Source organism: Callithrix jacchus, chromosome X (assembly GCF_049354715.1).
Source record: "Callithrix jacchus isolate 240 chromosome X, calJac240_pri, whole genome shotgun sequence".
NCBI classification, from domain to species: Eukaryota; Metazoa; Chordata; class Mammalia; order Primates; family Cebidae; genus Callithrix; species Callithrix jacchus.
The window spans coordinates 136,109,698-136,130,475 of NC_133524.1; the positions used below are offsets into that span (position 1 = coordinate 136,109,698).

General features: G+C 40.2%; 1 pseudogene; it reads left to right on the forward strand.

The window, feature by feature from the left end:
* The first annotated feature begins 587 nt into the window (after nt 1-587).
* Nucleotides 588-3,889, forward strand: LOC128930623 (uncharacterized; annotated as a pseudogene).
* Nucleotides 3,890-20,778: the final 16,889 nt, after the last annotated feature.

The following is a 20,778-nucleotide window of genomic DNA, read 5'->3' on the forward strand; positions in this document are numbered from 1 at the left end:
GATACACACTTGACCAATGCCTTGTGAAATAGATTTGTGAGGGCAGCACCTGCATCTTTGAAGAGCCCTGTAATTGCTCTTCTCTGTATGTCACATCTAACAGTGTGAACCACAGTCACTCAACTACAAAATTTAAATACAATGGGAATAACTTGATCCCAAAGTGGCAGGGGTAAGGTGGCAGCATTCTACTGTCAAAGGCAAGGTGCTTGTAGCTACTGTAAAGGACAGCAGAGGCAAAGCAGCAATCAGAATAGTCTTACTTGAGTAGAGTTCTGGCATTAGCTAATTAATCACAGTGTTCCTAACAGTGAAATTGATAGGAAACCTCCACATTCCTACTTAATTTATGCAAGCAGAAAACTTCTAGGTCAAATGGATAAAAGACTAGTTTCAATTAAAAAACAGAGAATCATGGCCCCTCAATCAATTTCCAGATGTGACCCAGTTTAGACTCAGAACCCCTTGAATGAAGAGGAGGTTGGGTCCCCTTGAGGAGGGACTCCACTACACTGCCGACAATTTATGCAGTAAATCTTTCTCCCATCCTTCCCCAAAGAGACCTCTGGCCTTTTACCAGGGTAACTATGCATTGGGGAAAAGTAAATTACCAGACATTTTGGGTACTACTGGACACTGGCTCTTTGCTGATGTTGATTCCAGAAGACCCAAAATGTCATTGTGGTCCTCCAGTTAAAGTAGGGACTATGGAGGTCAGGTAATTAATGAAGTTTTAGCTCAGCTCTGACTTACACTGGGTCCAGTGGGTCCCCAGACTCATCCTTTGGTCATTTCCTCAGTCCTAGAATGCATAATTGGCATAGATATACTTAACAGCTGGCAGAACCCCCACATTGGCTCCCTGACTGGTAGGGTTAGTGCTACTATGGTGAGAAAGGCCAAATGGAAGCCACTACAGCTGCCTCTACCTACAAAACTAGTAAATCAAAACAACATTGCATCCCTGGAGGGATTGTGGAGATTAGTGCCACCATCAAGAACTTGAAAGACACAGGGGTAGTGATTCCCATCACACCCCCGTTTGACGATTTCATTTGGCCTGTGCAGAAGACAGACGGATTTTAGAGAATGATAGTGGATTACTATAAGCTTAACCAAGTGATGACTCCTACTGCAGCTGCTGTACCAGATGTGGTTTCATGTCTTGGGCAAATTAACACATCTCCTGGTACCTGGTATGCAACCATTCACTTGGCAAATGCCATTTTCTCCACTCCTGTCCATAAGGCCCACCAGAAGCAATTTGCCTTCAGCTTGCAAGGACAGCAATACACCTCTGCTGTCCTACCTGAGAAGTATATCAACTCTCCAGCTCTGTGTCATAATTTTATTCAGAGAGAGCTTGATCACCTTTTGCTTCTGCAAGATATCACATTGGTCCATTACACTAATGACATTATGCTGATTGGATCCAGTGAGCAATAAGTAGCAAACACAATGAACTTATCAGTGAGACATTTGCATGCCAGAGGATGGGAAATAAATCTGACTAAAATTCAGAGACCTTCTACTTAAATAAAAGTTCTAGGGGTTAAGTGGTGTGGGGCCTGTCAAGATATTCCTTCTAAAGTGAAGGAAACATTGCTGCATTTGGTCCCTCCTACAACCAAAAAAGAGGCATAACACCTAGTGGGCCTATTTGGATTTTGGAGGGAACATATTTCTCATTTGGGTGTGTTACTCCAGGCCATTTATCAAGTGACCTGAAAGGCTGCCAGTTTTGAGTGGGGTCTAGAACAGGAGAAGGCCCTGCAACAGGTCCAGGCTTCTGTGCAAGCTGCTCTGCCATTTGGACCATATGACCCAGCAGATCTAATGGTGCTTGAGGTGTCAGTGCAGATAAGGATGTTGTTTGGAGCTTTTATCAGGCCCCCATAGGTGAATCACAGCAGTGTCTTCTAGGACTTTGGAGCAAGGCCCTGCCATCTTCTGTAGATAACTACTCTCATTTTGAGAGATGGCTCTTTGCCTGTTCCTGGGCTTTGATGGAAACTGAAGGTTTGACTATGGGCTATCAAGTCACCATGAGACCTGAACTGGCTATAATGAACCAGGTGCTTTTTGACCCAGCTAGCCATAAAGTGGGTCATGCACAACAGCATTCCATTATCAAATGGAAGTGGTATATATGTGATTGGCCTCGAGCAGGTCCTGAAAGCACAAGTAAGTTACATAAGAAAGTGGCTCAAATGTCCATGGTCTCCACTTCTTCCACCCTGCCTTCTCTCCCCCAGCCTGCACCAATGGCCTCATGGGGACTTCCCTATGATCTGTTGACAAAAAAAAGAAAAGATGAGGGCCTGGTTCATAGATGGTTCTGCATGATATGCAGGCATCACCCAAAAGAGAACAGCTGTAGCACTACAACCTCTTTCTGGGATATCTCGGATGGGCAGCAGTAAAGGGAAGTCTTCCCAGTGGGCAGAACTTTGAGCAGTGCAACTGGTTGTGCACTTTGCATGGAAGAAAAAATGGCCAGATGTGCAATAATATAATGATTCACTGGCTGTAGCCAATGGTATGGCTGGATGATCAGGGACTTGGAAGAAGCATGATTGGAAAATTGGTGACAAAGAAATATGGAAAAAAAATGTATGTGGATGGACTGCTCTGAGTGGTCAAAAACTGTGAAATACTTGTATCCCATGTGAGTGCTCATCAATGGATAATGTCAACAGAGGAGAATTTTAATAATCTAGTGGATAGAATAACCCATTCTGTGGACACCACTCAGCCTCTTTCCCCAGCCACCCCTGCCATCACCCAATAGGCCCATGAACAAAGTGGCCATGGTGGCAGGGACGGAGGTTATGCATGGGCTCAGTAACACGGACTTCCACTCAACAAGGCTGACCTGGCTATGGCCACTGCTAAGTGCCCAATTTGCCAGCAGCAGAGACCAACACTGAGCCCTCGATATGGCACAATTCCTTGGGGTGATCAGCCAGCTGTAGCAGGTTGGTTATATAGAATCTCTTCCATCAGGGAATAGACAGAGGGTTGTCTTCACTGGAATAGACACTTATTCCATATATGGGTTTGTTTATCCCACACACAATGCTTCTGCCAACACTACCACCCATGATCTCACAGAATGCCTTAACCACCATCATGATATTCCACACAGCATTGCCTCTGACTAAGGCACTCACTTTATGGCCAAAGAAGTGTGACAGTGAGCTCATGCTCATGGAATTCACTGGTCTTACCACATTCCCCATTATTCTAAAGTGACTCGGTTGACAGAACTGTGGAATGGCCTTTTGAAGTCACAATTACAATGTCAACTAGGCGACAATACTTTGCAGGGCTGGAGCAAAGTTTTCCAGAAGACCATGTGTTCTCTGAATCAGCATCCAATATTCTCCCATATCCAGGGATTCATGGGGTCAGGAATCAAGGTGTGGAAATGGAAGTGGCACCACTCACCATCACCCCTAGTGATCCAGTAGCAAAATTTTTGCTTTCTGTTCCCACATTACATTCTGCTGGCCTACAGGTCTTACTTCCAGAGGGAGGAACACTGCTACTAGGAGACACAACAAAAAAGCCATTAAACTGGAAGTTAAGAGTGCCACGTGGACATTTTGGGCTCCTCTTACCTTTAAGTCAACAAGCTAAGAAGGGAGTTACAGTGTTGGCTGGGGTGACTGAACAGAACTATCAAGATGAAATCAGTCTACCATTACACAGTGAAGGGAAGGAAGAATATGCATGGAATACAGGAGATCCATTACGGGCTATCATAGTATTACCATGCCCTGTGATTAGGGTCAATAAGAAACTACAACAGCCCAATACAGGCAGGACTACAAATGACCCAGACCCTTCAGTAATGAAGATTGCTCCATCAGGAGAAAAACCATGACCTGCTGAGGTGCTTGCTGAAGGCAAAGGGAATTAAGAATGGGAAGTAGAAGAAGGTAGTCAACAATGCCAGCTATGATCATGTGACCAGCTGCATAAATGAGGACTGTAATTGTCACAAGTCCACCTTCTTTTGTTAAAAAAATGTTTTTGTATGTATACACTTGCACTAAGAAAATATCTTCATTTTATTTCCTTTCTCTTTTATCATGTGACATAAGATTTATTGACTTTACATGGGTATTTAAGTATTGTTAACTTTATATATAGTATTTGGGTTGGGGATTAGTGTATTTCCAGTTATGTGAAGGATAGTTGTATTATGTTAGGCCTTACTATTGTCTTTATTTGAAGATTAGGTATAATCTCAGGAGATGTGAATGGGTTCAAGTTGATAAGAGATAGACTTGTGTTGTGAATACTGAGTGTCAACTTGATTGGACTGAAGGATACAAAGTGTTGATCCCGGGTGTGTCTGTGAGGGTGTTGGCAAAGGAGATTAACATTTGAATAAGTGGATGGGGACAGGCAGACCCACCCTTAATCTGGGTGGGAACAATCTAATCAGTTGCCAGCTTGGCTAGAATATAAGCAGGCAGAAAAATGCCTAGCCTCCCAGCCTACATCTTTCTCTCATGCTGAATGCTTCCTGCCTTCAAACATTGGACTCCAGGTTCTTCAGTTTGGAACTTGGACTGGTTCTCCTTGCTCCTCAGCCTGCAGAAAGCTTACTGCGGAACTTTGTGATGATGTAATTTAATACTTAATAAACTCCTCTGTCTCTTTCTATTCTCTTTCTCTCTCTCTCTCTCTCTCTCTCTATATATATATATATATACACACACACACACACACACACATATATAATACATTTATTCCATTAGTTCTGCCTCTCTAGAGAATTCTGACTAATACAGTAGCTCAGTGTAATTAGCATTCTAGAACATATCAACAATTCTATCTAATTTGGCTTGAACTTGAGAGCACTCCTTTGCCCACCATAGGTATAGAAGAAAAATGTCCCCTCTCTGGTTAACAACTCCCCACTACAAATTTCCTTTCTTGAATTACTCTCCTACCATGCCAAAAGCTCACTGTTTCTGCTAATCTAGAATGGATGGGTTGGTGGGGGTGAGAGTCTAAAGGAGTAGTTTAGCCACCTCTTAGCAAGCACTGAAAAGGGGCATTTGGTAGCTCCTTGGGTGATCCCTTGAGACTGCTAAGAGCAGCTGAAATGTGGCTGTGAAGGACATGGACTCTAGAATTAGATCACCTGGATTCAAATTTTGGGTCCTACACTCACCACTTGAGTGACTTCAGGCAAGTTACTTAGCATCTCTGTACTTTACTTTCCTTTTCTAAGAAATGAGAGTGATAACAATACCTGTGCCATGGGGTAGTGTTTAAATGAGTCAGCCCATGTGAAAACACTTAGAAACATGACTGGTGCTGAATAATTGAAAGCTTTCATTATTATTATTTACTTAGCACCCACTGCCCCCAGATTTGAGCTTTAGCCAAAGTTCCAAGAGTATAAAAAAAGTCCCATTGTGAATCCTGTAACACTCACATTATTCATTTCATTTCATCCAGTGTGGCTGGAGCACAGTAAGAAAGTAAGAGAGTAAGAAGAGATGAGGCTTAAAGGTCAGAAGGGCCCAGAAAAACAAGGCCTCGTGGAACATGGCAAGAAGCATGGATTTTGCTCTGAATGAAATCAGAAGTGGCTGGAAATTTTGGCCAGGCACAGCGGCTCATGCCTGTAATCCCAGCATTTTGGAAGCTGAGGCAGGTGGATAACTTGAGGCCAGGAGTTCGAGACCAGCCTGGACAACATGGGAAACCTCATCTCTACTAAAAATACAAAAATGAGCTTGGCATGTTGGTGCATGCCTGTGATCCCAGCTACTTGGGAAGCTGAGGCAGGAAAATCACTTGAACCTGGGAGGCAAAGGTTGCAGTGAGCCGAGATTGTGCCATTGCACTTTGGGCAACAGAGCAAGACTCCATCTCAGAAAAAAAAAAAAAAAAAAAGGTGGTTGGAAACTTCTAAGCAGGAGGGTGATATGACCTGATTTACATTTATAAAGGATCATTCAGGCTGCTATTGTGGGGAAAAAAATGGATTGTAGGCACAAGAGTGACCATGTAGAGTAACCAGAGAGACCAGGAAGGAGGCTATTGGCTATGGTCCAGGTTAGAGGTTATAGGTACAAATATTGTATGAGTATATACAACATGCATATATATAATCACATTCTGTATACATTTTCAAGATGGAGGCAACTGTGTTTTCTTTGTAAGAGTAAGAAATGAAGAAAAGAGACACATGCTATCCCAAAAGAACATAATACCATGCAACTTTGAGTGAATCATGGCAATTAACTGTCAGACTGAACAACTCTGAGATGATTTAGACAGAAAGTCCTGAAGCAAACAGGCTTGAGAGGGGATATTAAGGTAGAGGTATGATGATGTTCTACAATGATATTTGATGACTCTGAGGGTGATGGTGATAATGATAATAACAAATAGTGATTGTAAACAATGAGGTAATGATCTGGCAGTGGCTGGCTGGAGAAAGCTACCCCTTATGTGAGAAAATGAAGAATATGGTGAATACTCTCAATCCTGCCCAAACTTCAATTACTAGGAGTAAGATTGTACCCATTCTCACTTTTTTTTAAGTATGAAGCTATAGAGCTGGTGATTCTTCTTAAAATGTAGGAAAGCTAAAATTAACAAAAACATCAAAAAATGCTTTTTATTATGTTTAAGCTTCTTACACTTTCCTAGCATGTGTGGTATTATACTGCTGTCAGTTCAAAGATTTTGCTACTTAGCTATTGCCTTTAGATTTGAAAGATTCATTCATCAGTCAAGGTTTAATCTTAGCTGTGAGTCAACACTAAATTGAATATTGTATAACATGCTTTATACACTTAAAAGAGCACATGAGATCCTGGTCCCAAGATTAAAGATGAGGCTGCAGGGCTAGCTGTGCATTCAGGAGCCCCAGGCAAGGCTAATCATGGCCTATTTTCACCTGGTCAAAAAGAGAAACATTTTGCTGGATTCAGGGTTCTAAAGACATAAAACAAAGAAAACAATGAGCTCCACACTTTCTCTTTGAATATCTTGAAATCATTATTTTAACAAAAATTATTTAGTGGACTTGAGCTTGGTGAATGGGATGTACTGATGGAATTGGGGCAATTCCCTTCAGAGGGGTGATGCCCAAGCCGAACACCACAATTAATTTACCAAGTCATTAGCAAACATTAGTAGAAGATAAGAAAGAGTGGAAGAAAAAACAAAGAAAAACAAAAATGTGTTTTTTAAAGTGTGTAGTACATGTTGTATAACATTCATTTTACCATTGGCTCACAGCTGAGATAAAACTTTGACTAGTGAATGAATCTTCTTTCTTAACTTTCTATAGATGCTTGCTCCATTGTCAAAAGTCTGTATGTGGGGAGACCACTCTTTGAAGATATGGAAAAGAGGGTTGATCCTTGAAAGTAATACATGTTTTAACAGATGCTTAAGTAATTTATAGATTCAATGCTATCCCCACCATGCTAACATTGACCTTCTTCACAGAACTGGAAAAAAACACTTTAAACTTCACATGGAACCAAAAGAGAGCCCACATAGCCAAGACAATCCTAAGGATAAAGAACAAAGCTGGAGGCATCACACTACCTCACTCCAAACTACTACAAGTCTACAGTAATCAAAACACCAGGGTGCTGGTACCAAAACAGAGATATAGGCCAATATAACAGAACAGAGGCCTTGGAAGCAATGCCACACATATACAAACATCTAATCTTTGATAAACCTGAAAAAAACAAGCAATGAGGAAAGGATTCCGGGTTTAATAAATGGTGTTGGGAAAACTGGCCAGCCATATGCAGGAAGCTGAAATTGAACCCCTTTCTTACACATTAAACAAAAATTAACTCCAGATGGATTATAGATTTAAACATAAAAACTAACACCATAAAAATCCTAGAAGAAAACCTAGGCAACACCATTCAGGACAAGGCATAGGCAAAAACTTCATGACTAAAACATCAAAAGCAATGGCAACAAAAACAAAATAGACAAATGGGATCTACTTAAACTTAAGAGCTTCTGTACAGCAAAAGAAGCAATCATTAGCATGAACTGGCAACCAACAGAATGAAAAAACATCTTTGCAATCTACCCATCTGACAAAGGGCAAACACCCAGAATCTACAAAGACCTAAAGTACATTTACAAGAATAAAACAAACAAACCCATTCAAAAGTGTCAAAGGATATGAACAAACACTTTTCAAAAGGAGACATTAATGTGGCCAACAAATACATGAAAAATGCTCATCATCATTGGTCATTAGAGAAATGCAATTCAAAACCACATTGAGATATCATCTCATGCCAGTTAGAATGGTGATCATTAAAAAATCTGGAGACAGGGTAAAGATTCAAGATGGTGCTGTAGAAGCAGCTCAGGATTGCAGCTACCAGTGAAAGTGCAGCGGGTGAGTGGACACCGCATTTCCAGACGGATCTTTATTGCCCACAGACCAGGAGATTCCCAGGTGGAGGAGCCCCATGGGTCACCAGCATGGCTGTTTTCGCCGGCATGGCTGTTTCGGCCAGCAAAGCTCTTTCAGCTGGTGATGCAGTGCAGCGGCTCTCCATACAAAATAAACTTGTCTGGTTACCCTGTCAAACTGGCAATTGGAGATCCAGGAGCCCATTCATCTAACTAAACGAGACTGAAACATAAAGCCAGGCCAGGAGATTCCCAGGCAGCAATGTTGTTTCAGCCAGTGCAGTGGGTCACTGCATGGGAAATCAAACAGATTCTGGTGCCCTTTCAGCAGGTGACTGGAACACCTGGGAGAGAGCCAACCGTTCAAATTTAAAAAAAAAGGGCTCTGAGAAAGGGAGCCAGGTGATCAGGCTCTGTGGGTCCCACGCCCACAAAAACAAACAAACAAAAGCAAAAAAAAGCAATTGGAAACACTCAGGGTTGAGAGTTTCACAGCAAGCACAGCTAAAACCAGGACAGCCCAGCTCTGTGGGGGAGGGGCGAATGCCATTACTGAGGCACTCCACCCCTACAGAGGTAGTCTGCCATTGTTGACACAGCCTGCCATTGCCAAGGCAACCCGCCATAACAGAGAGAGTCTGCAATAACAGAGGTGCGCCAACATTGCCGAGGCAGTTCTAACCAAACCCATATAAACATGACTGCAGGGAAATACACACAGCAGCAGGGCAGAACCAGCAGCAGGGTGGAACCCACAGCAGCTCAGCAAAGCCTCTGCAGGCAGAGACTAGGCTGCCTCCTTGCTGGGCAGAACAACCCTGAAAAACAAAAAAGGCAGCAATGCAACAGATACTCATAAATAAAGCCCTAACTCCCCAGGACAGAACACCTGGGGATAAAAAGGGGCTTTATGAGTTCTGCTGCAGCAGACTTAAACATACCTGCCTAGCAGCTCTGAATGAACAATGGAGCTCACAGCTCAGCACTTGAGCTCCTATAAAGAACAGACTGTCTCCTCAAGCAGCTCCTTGAGCCCCATATATCCAAAGAGTCACCTCACAAAGGACTGATCAGACTGACATTTGGCAGGCATCATTCTGGGACAAAAATAGCAGAAGAAGAAACCGGTAGCAACTCTTACTGTTCTGCAGCTGCTGCAGGTGACCCCCAGGAAAGCAGGGCCTGGAGTGGAACTCAGCAGTCCTAAACCTAAGGGGCCAGACTGTTAGAAGGAAAAATAAGAAACAGAAATAACTTCATCATCAACAATCTGGATGTCCACTCAGAAACGCAATCTTAAAATCAGCAACTACACAGACGACAGGTGTATAAATCCACAAAGATGGGAAGGAACCAGCACAAAAAGTAGGAAAACACCCAAAACCAGAATACCTCGCCTCCTACAAGGGATCACAACCCCTCACCAGCAAAGAAACAAAGCTGGATGGAGAATGAGTGGGATGAAATTATGAATTCAGACTTTAGAAGGTGGGTATTGAGAAACTTCTGTGAGCTAAAAGAACATGTTCTGACACAACGCAAAGAAACTAAGAACCTTGAAAAAAGATTTGATGAAGTGATAACAAAAATGGACAACTTAGAGAGGAATATGAGTGAATTGATGGAGCTGAAAAACACAACATGAGAACTTCGTGAAGGATGCACAAGTTTCAACAGCCATATCGACCAAGCAGAATAAAGGATATCAGAGGTCGAAGATCAACTCAATGAAATAAAATGAGAAACCAAGATTAGAGAAAAAAACGCAAAAAGGAATGAACAAAGTCTCCAAGAAATGTGGGACTATTGGGAGAGACCTAACCTACATTTGTTAGGTGTACCAGAATGTGATAAAGAGAATGAATCCAAGCTGAAAAATACTCTTCAGAATATTATCCAGGAAAATTTCCCCAAACTAGCAAGGCAGGCCAATATTCAAGTCCAGGAAATACAGAAAACACCACAAAGATACTCCGAAAGAAGAGCAACCCAAAGGCACATAATGTCAGATTCACCAGGGTTGAAATGAAAGAGAAAATGACTTACAAAAAGACTTAGACTCCCACACAATAATAATGGGAGACTTTAACACTCCACTGGCAATAATAGACAGATCAACCAGATAGAAAATTAACAAGGATATTCAGGACTTGAACTCAGACCTGAATCAAGCAAACCTGATAAACATTTACAGAACTCTCCACCCCAAATCCACAGAATATACATTCTTCTGAGCACCACATCACACCTACTCTAAAATTGACCACATAATTGGAAGTAAAGCACTCCTCAGCAAATGCAAAGCAACTGAAATCATAACAAACAGCCTCTCAGACCACAGTGCAATCAAGATAGAACTCAGAATTAAGAAACTAACTCAGAACCACACAGCTTCATGGCAACTGAACAACTGGCTATTGAATGTTGACTGGATAAACAACGAAATGAAGGCAGAAATAAAGAAGTTCTTTGAAACCAACGAGAACGAAGACACAACATACCAAAATCTCTGGGACACATTTAAAGCAGTCACTAGAGGAAAATATATAGCAATAAGTGCCCATATGAGAAGAGTGGAGAGATCCAAAATTAACACCCTATCATCAAAATTGAAAGAGCTAGAGGAGCAAGATCAAAAAACACTCAAAACCTAGCAGAAGACAAGAAATAACTAAGATCAGAGCAGAACTGAAGGAGATAGAGAAATGATAAACCCTTCAAAGAATCAATAAATCCAAGAGCTGGTTTTTTGAAAACATCAACAAAATAGACCACTAGCCAGACTGATAAAAAGAAATGAGAGAATAACCAAATAGAGGCAATAAAAAACGATGAAGGGGAAATCACCACAGATTCCACAGAAATTCAAACCATCGTCAGAGAATATTACAAACAACTCTATGCACATAAACTAGTAAACCTGGAAGAAATGGATAAATTCCTGGACACTTGTGTCCTCCCAAGCCTAAACCAGGAAGAAGTCGAAACTATGAATAGACCAATAATAAGATGTGACGTTGAGGCAGCAATTAAGAGCCTACCACACACAAAAAAGCCCAGGTGCAGATGAGTTCATAGTCGAATTCTACCAGACACACAAAGAGGAACAGGTACCATTCCTTCTGAAACTATTCCAAATAATCCAAAAAGAAGAAATCCTTTCCAAATAATGTTATGAGACCAACATCATCCTGATACCAAAACATGGCAGAGACTCAACAAGAAAAGAAAACTTCAGGCCAATATCCATAATGAACATAGATGCAAAAATCTTCAATAAAATACTGGCAAGCCAATTGCAACAGCACATCAAAAAGCTTATCCACCATGATCAAGTAGGATTCATGCCAGGGATGCAAGGCTGGTTCAACATATGCACGTCCATAAATGTAATTCACCACATAAACAGAACCAAAAACAAAAACCACATGATTATTTCAATTGACGCAGAGAAGACCTTTGACAAAAATCAACAGCCCTTTATGGTAGAAACCCTCAATAAACTCGGTATTGATGGAACGTATGTCAAAAGAATAAAAGCTATTTACGACAAACAAAGAGCCAACATTATACTGAATGGGCAAAAATTGGAAGCATTCCCTTTGAAATCTGGCACTAGACAAGAATGCCCTCTCTCACCACTTCTATTCAATATAGTACTGACAGTTCTGGCCAGAGCAATCAGGCAAGAAAAAAAAATCAAGGTATTCAAATAGGAAAGAAGGAAGCCAAATTGTCTCTATTTGCAGATTACATGATAGTATATCTAGAAGACCCCATCACCTCAGCCCAAAAACTACTGAAACTGATAAGTAACATCAGCAAAATCTCAGGATACAAAACCAATGTGCAAAAATCACAAGCATTCCTATACACCAATAACAGACTTAAAGAGAGATAAATCAAGAATGAACTGCCATTCACAATTGCTACAAAAAGAATAAAATACCTAGGAATACAACTATCAAAAAACGTAAGGGACCTCTTCAAGGAGAACTACAAACCACTGCTCAACGAAATAAGAGAGGACACAAACAGATGGAGAAACATTCCATGTTCATGGTTAGGAAGAATCAATATTGTCTAAATGATCATACTGCCCAAAGTGATTTACAAATTCAATGCTATTCACATCAAGCTATCAATGACCTTCTTCACAGAACTGGAAAAAAACCACCTTAAACTTCATATGGAACCAAAAGAGAGCCCACATAGCCAAGTCAATTCTAAGCAAAAAGAACACAGCAGGAGGCATCACACTACCAGACCTCAAACTATACTACAAGGCTACTGTAATCAAAACAGCATGGTACTGGTACCAAAACAGATACAGACCAATGGAACAGAACAGAGGCAGCGGAGGCAACACAACATATCTACAACCATACAATCTTGGATAAACCTGACAAAAACAAGCAATGGGGAAAAGATTCCCTGTTTAATAAATGTTGTTGGGAAAACTGGCTAGCCATGTGCAGAAAGCAGAAACTGGACCCCTTCCTGACACCTGACACTAAAATTAACTCCAGATGGATTAAAGACTTAAACATAAGACCTGGCACCATAAAAACCCTACAAGGAAATCTAGGCAAAACCATTCAGGACATAGGAGTAGGCAAGGATTTCATGAACAAAACACCAAAAGCATTGGCAACAAAAGCCAAAATAGACAAATGGGACCTAATGAAACTCCACAGCTTCTGCATGGCAAAAGAAACAGTCACTAGAGTGAATCGGCAACCAACAGAATGGGAAAAAAATTTTTGCAGTTTACCCATCTGACAAAGGGCTGATATCCAGAATTTACAACGAACTCAAACAGATTTACAAGAAAAAATCAAACAAGCCCATTCAAAAATGGGCAAAGGATATGAACAGACACTTTACAAAAGAAGACATACATGAGGCCAACAAACATATGAAAAAAATGCTCATCACTGGTCATTAGAGAGATGCAAATCAAAACCACATTGAGATACCATCTCACGCCAGTTAGAATGTTGACCAATAAAAAATCTGGAGACAACAGATGCTGGAGAGGATGTGGAGAAATAGAAACACTTTTACACTGCTGGTGGGAGTGTAAATTAGTTCAACCATTGTGGAAGACAGTGTGGTGATTCTTCAAGGACCTAGAAATAGAAATTCCATTTGACCCAGCAATCCCATTACTGGGTATATATCCAAAGGACTATAAATTATTCTACTATAAGGACACATGCACACGAATGTTCATTGAAGCACTGTTTACAATAGCAAAGACCTGGAATCAACCCATATGCCCATCGGTGATAGACTGGACAGGGAAAACGTGGCACCATGAAATATTATGCAGCAATTAAAAACAATGAGTTTGTGTCCTTGGTAAGGACATGGATGAATCTGGAGAACATCATTCTCAGCAAACTGACACAAGAACAGGAAATGAAATACCACATGTTCCCACTCATAGGTGGGTGATGAACAATGAGAACACATGGACACAGGGAGAGGAGCACTACACATTGGGGTCTATTGGGGGGAATAGGGGAGGGACAGCGGGGGAGGGAAAGTTGGGGAGGGATAGCATAAGGTAAAATGCCAGATATGGGTGAAGGGGATGAAGGCAGCAAATCACACTGCCACATGTGTACCTATGCAACTATCTTGCATGCTCTGCATATGTACTCCAAAACCTAAAATGCAATTTAAAAAAAATCTGGAGACAACAGATGCTGGAGTAGATGTGGAGAAAAAGGTTGGTGGGAGTGTAAATTAGTTCAACCATTATGGAAGACAGTGTGGTGACTCCTTAAGAATCTAGAAATAGAAATTCCATTTGACCCAGCAATCCCATTATTGGATACATACCCAAAGGGTTATAAATCATTCTATTATAAAGACATATGCACATGTATGTTCGTTGTGGCACTATTTACAATAGCAAAGTCCTGGAACCAACAAAATGCCCAACAATAATAGACTAGACAAAGATAATGCAGCACATATACACCAAGGAATACTATGCAGCCATAAAAATGATTAGTTTATGTTCTTTGTGGAGACATGGATAAATTTTGAAACCATCATTTTCAGGAAACTGACACAAGAACAGAAAACCGAACACCACATGTTTTCATTCATAGGTAGGTGATGATCAATGAGAACACTTGGGCACAGGGAAGGGAACAACACTCACTGGGGTAAATGAGGGGTTGTGGGGAGGGGGCAAGGGACAGCACGGGGACAGGGTAGATGGGAAGGGATAACACAAAAAGAAATGCCCAATGTAGGTGATGGGGGAGATGGAGACAGCAAACCACCATGGTTTGTATGCACCTATGCAACAATCCTGCAGGATGCAGGATGTGCACATGTACCCCAGAGCCCAAAGTACAATAATAAGAAGAAGAAAGAATTATCAAATTATCAGCAGCCTCAGCCATTGAAGGTCAGAACACCTTTTCTTGAAAAGATTGGCCTTCTATCAAAAAAATCTATGATGGTACAGATGATAGAAAGCAGTCGGCTGCATGGGAAAAACTTTTTAAGGTACAGAGATCTGGTCTCCGATTCTGGCTCATTTAGTAATTACTGGCAATATAACTTTACCTTTTCTGAGCCTGTTTTCTCATCTGGAGGCAATAGTAGACACTACTGAACCTCAGGAGTCTACAGACATAGCCCATCTAGTAAGAGGTAGTTTTTCATACCATTGCTGGAAGACAATTCAGAATTCTTTACCCAAAAGGCAACAGGTACCCACCTGGATATTTGCCCCACAACACTTTTTCTGGAAACTAGGCCTATGATTACAGACAAGGTGCAGGATAACCCAGCTGGAAAGGTGTTGGGCTTGATGAAGGAGAAAAGGAACTATGCCCCAAAGAAGTTCTAACAACCAGCCAGCATGTTCCAGCACATGCTCAGGGAGGAACACATCAAACTAGATTCTGAAAGTCTTTGATAAAGGTGATGTATATCATAAAATTGAATACAGAGTCTATGGAGTTTTGAGTGTTCTCCAGGGATGCAGAACTCAACATCCTGGTGAGGACTCCAAGATATACTGTGAACTTCCAATAGAGCAACTCCTAAAAGCAGGAAAAAAGTCATGGCCCATACTGAATGAAGTTGAAATGTCAAAGCACATGGTGAAAAAAAAGATTTAATGGCTCAACCTCCTTCAGTTCTGCTCTGATCTTAGTTATTTCTTGTCTTCTGCTAGCTTTTGAATTTGTTTGATCTTGCTCCTCTAATTCTTATAATTGTGACTATAGGGTTTCAACTTTAGATCGTTCTTTGCTTCTCATGTGGGCATTCAGTGCTATAAATTTTTCTCTAGACACTGCTTTAAATGCAGACATTCTGGTACATTGTGTCTTCATACTCATTGGTTCTGAGAACATCTTTATTTCTGCCTTCATTTCATTATTTACCCAGTAGTCATTCAGGAGCAGGTTGCTTGGTTTCCATGTAGTTATGCAGTTTTCAGTGAGTGTCTTAATCCTGAGTTCTAATTTGATTGCACTGTGGTCTGAGAGACTGGTTGTTATGATTTTTTAAAAATCAATTAAATAGGAGCTGTTTTTTTTTTTGAAAAAATTAAGAAAATAGATAGATCACTAGCCAGACTAATAAAAGAGAGAAGAATTGAACAGATGCAATAAAAAATTATAAAGGGGATACCCCTGCCAATTCCACAGAAATACAGACTACCATCAGACATTAATCAGACATTACTACAAACACCTCTATGCACCTAAACCAGTAAATCTACAAGAAATTGATAAATTCCTGGACACTTACACCCTCCCAAGACTAAACCAGGAAGAAGTTGAATCCTTGAATAGACCAATAACAAAGTCTGAAGTTGAGGCAGCAATTAGTAGCCTACCAACCAAAAAAGGTGCAGGACCAGATGGGCTCACAGCTGAATTCTACCAGATGTACAAAGAGGAACTGGTACCATTTCTTCTGCAACTATTCCAAACAATACCAAAAAAGGGAATCCTCCCTAACTCATTTTATGAGACCAACATCATTCTGATACCAAAACCCGGCAGAGACACAAATAAAAAAGGAAATTTCAGGCCAATATCCGTGATCAAAACTGATGCAAAAATCTTCAATAAAATACTGGCAAACCAAATACACCACCACATCAAAAAGCTTATCCATCATGATAAAGTCAGCTTCATTGTGGGGATGCAAGGCTGGTTCAACATACGCAAATCAGAAAACATAAACCAGCACATAAACAGAACCAAAGACAAAACCACATGATTATCTTAGCGGATTCAGAAAAGGCTTTCAACAAAGTTCAACAGGCCTTTGTGTTAAAAACTCTCAATAAACTAGGTATCAATGGAATGTATTTCAAAATAATAAAAGCTATTTAGGACAAACCCACAGCCAATATCATACTGAATGGGCAAAACTTGGAAGCATTCCCTTTGAAAATGGGCACTAGACAAGTGTGCCCTCTTTCACCACTCCTGTTCAACATAATATTGCAAGTTATGGCCAGAGCAATCAGGCAAGAAAAAAAAATAAAGAGTATTTAATTAGGAAAAGACCAAGTCAAATTGTCTCTATTTGCAGATGACATGATTGTATATTTAAAAGACCCCATCGTCTCAGCCCATAATCTCCTTAAGAAGATAGGAAACTTCAACAAAGTCTCAGGATACAAAAATCAGTGTGCAAAAATCACAAGCATTCCTATATACCAATAGCAGAAAAACAGAGAACCAAATCATGAGCAAACTCCCATTCACAATTGCTACAAAGAGAATAAAATACCTAGAAATACAACTAACAAGGGACATGAAGAACCTCTTCAAGAACTATAAACCACTGCTCAAGGAAATAAGAGAGGACACAAACAGATGGAAAAACATTCCATGCTCATGGTTAGGAGGAATCAATATCATGAAAATGGCCAGGCTACCTAAAGTAATTTATAGAATCAATGCTATCCCCATCAAGCTAACATTGACCTTCTTCACAGAACTGAAAAAAAAACACCTTAAACTTCACATGAAGCCAAAAAAGAGCCTGCATAGCCAAGACAATTCTAAACAAGAAGAGCAAAGCTGGAGGCATCATGCTACCTGACTTCAAAGTATACTACAAGGCTACAATAATCAAAACAGCATGGTACTGGTACCAAATCAGAGATATAGACCAGTGGAACAAAACAGAGGCCTTGGAAGCAATGCCACACATCTACAACCATCTGATCTTTGACAAACCTGACAAACACAAGCAATGGGGAAAGGATACCCTGTTTAATAAATGCTGTTGGGAAAGTTGGCTAGCCATGTACAGAAAGCTGAAACTGGTCCCCTTCCTTACACCTTACACTAAGATTAACTCCAGATGGATTAAATATTTAATGATAAGGCCTAATACCATAAAAAGCCTAGAAGAAAACCTAGGCAAAACCATTCAGGACATAGGCATAGGCAAGGACTTCATGACTAAAACACTAAAAGCAATGGTAACAAAAGCCAAAATAGACAAATGGGATTTAATTAAACTCCAGAGCTGCTGCACAGCAAAATAAACAATCATTAGCATGAACTGGCAACCAACAGAATGGAAAAAATTTTTGCAATCTACTCATCTGACAAAGGGCGAATATCAAATATCTACAAAGAACTAAAACAAATTTACAAGAAAAAAACAAACAACTCCATCAACTCAACTCTAGCAGCTCAGGATTGTAGCTCCCAGTGAAAGCACAAAGAACAAGAAGACGCCACACTTTTAGACAAATTTTTGTTGCTCATAGACCAGGAGATTCCCATTGGAGGAACCCCACAGGTCACCAGCACAACTCTTGTGGCTGGTGTGGCAGTTTTGCCAGCACCCCAGCATGGCAATTCTCAGTGCAGAGTAAATGGGACTGGGTCCCCTTTTGGTCAACGTTTGGAGCTCCGGGAATGCAGAGTCGCCTATTCAGCTGATTGAAAAAGGGACTCAAGAAGGAAGCCAGACTGGAGATTCCCAGGCAGAAAAGCACCGTGAATCTTAACACTGCTGTTTTAGCCAGTGTAATGGGTTGCACAGATTCCAGCACTGGGAATTAACAAATTGGACATCCACTCAGAGACCTAATTTGAAAATTGGTAATTACAAAGATGACAGGTGGATAAATTTACAATGACGGGAAGAAACCAGCATAAAAAGGCTGAGAATACCCAAAACCAGAATGCTTCTTTCTCTACAGGGGCTCACAGTTCCTCATCAACAAGGGAACAAGGCCTGATGGAGAATGAGTGCAATCCATTAACAGAATTAGGCTTCAGAAGGTGGATAATAAGAAACTTCTGTGACTTAAAAGAACATTTTCTAGCCCAATGTAAAGAAACTAAGAACCTTGAAAAAAGGTTTGATGAAATCCTAATAAGAATAGACAATTTAGAGAGAAATGTAAGTGAATTAATGGAACTGAAGAATACAATAGGAGAACTCTGCAAAGTATGCACAGGTTTTAATAGTTGAATTGATCAAGCAGAAGAAAGGATATCAGAGGTTGAAGACCAACTTAATGAAATGAAATAAGAAGACAAGATTAGAGAAGAAAGAGTAAAAAGGAATGAGCAAAGTCTCCAAGAAATATGGGACTATGTGAAAAGACCTAATTTACGTTTGATAGGTGTACCTGAATGTCATGAAGACAATGAATCAAAGCTGGAAAATATTCTTCAGGATATTATTCAGGAAAACTTTCCTAACCTAGTAACACAGGACAATACTCAACTCCAGGAAATACAGAGAATACCACAAAGATATTCATTCCTCAAGTAGAGTGACCCCAAGGCACATAATTGTTAGATGCACAGGGTTGAAATAAAGGAGAAAATTCTAAGGGCAGCTAGAGAGAAAAGTCAGGTTACCCATAAAGGGAAGCCTATAAGACTCACAGCAGATCTCTCAGCAGAAACCCTACAAACTAGAAGAGAGTGGGGGTCAATATTCAATATCCTCAAAGAAAAGAATTTTCAACCCAGAACCTCATATCCAGCCAAACTAAGCTTCATAAATGAAGGAATAATAAAATTTTTCATGAACAAGCAAGCACTCAGAAATTTCATCACCACCAGGCCTGCTTTACAAGAGCTTCTGAAAGAAGCACTGTACATAGGAAAGAACAACCAGTCTCAGTCATCCCAAAAACTTACCAAAAGGTCAAGAGTATCTCCATAATAAAGAATTTATATCAACTGATGGGCAAAATAGCCAGCTAGCATTAAATGACTATATTAAACTCATAAATATCAATATTAATCCTAAATTTAAATGGATTAAATGCCCCAATCAAAGACACAGACAGGCAAATTGAATAAAAAGTCAAAACCCATTGGTACACTGTATCCAGCTCTATCTTATAAGCAAGGAGACACAAAGACTCAAAACAAAGGGTTGGTAGAAGACTTATCAATCAAATGGAGAGTTAAAAAAAACAAAAAACAAAAAAAACAGGAGTTGTAATTTGTATCTCTGACAAAATAGACTTTAATAGTAACTAAGACTAAAAGAAACAAAGAAGGACATTACATAATGGTAAAAGGATCAATGTACCAACAGGAGTCAATGATCATAAATATATATGCACCCAATATAGAAAAACCCAGATACCTAAGACAAGTTCTCAATGACTTATAAAGAGACTTGGACTCCCGCACAATAATAGTGGGAGACTTTGACACCACATTGTTAATATTCGACAGATCAGTGAGATAGAAAATTAACAGGAACATCTATGATTTGAACTCAGACCTAGAACAAGTAAACTCAGTGATTATTTATAGAATTCTTCACCCCAGGTCTACAGAACATACATTTTTCTCAGTATCACATTACACCTATTTTGAAAGTGACCACATAATTGGAAGTAAATCACTCCTCAGCATTTCCATAGCATTTCACAGACTTAAATGAAATATTGGTTGGCTGTTTGTTTGTTATTTTCTGCCCTTATCCCTTCCTGTCTCCACTGTTAAGCACAATTATCGGCATAAAAGAGTTTTTAGTACCTAATTTTAGATTGCATTCCAGCCTGGGCAATAGAACAAGACTCCTCTTCTCTCTCTCCCTTTCTCTTTCTCTTGCTTTTTTTTTTTTCAAAAAAAAAATACCAATAAAGAAAAATACCCTTTAGCCATCCTTTCTCCATCCTAACTCTCTATGGAGTTAACCACTACCATCACTTCATCTTCTCTTTCTCTGCTAAAAAAGAAAAAAAAAGAAGAATGTTATGGAGATGGTTAACAGAATATAAAATCTTACAGGCAAAATAAATGAGCATGCAACAAGTGTACTACAGAGTTTGTATAAGCAGAAGAAATTAAG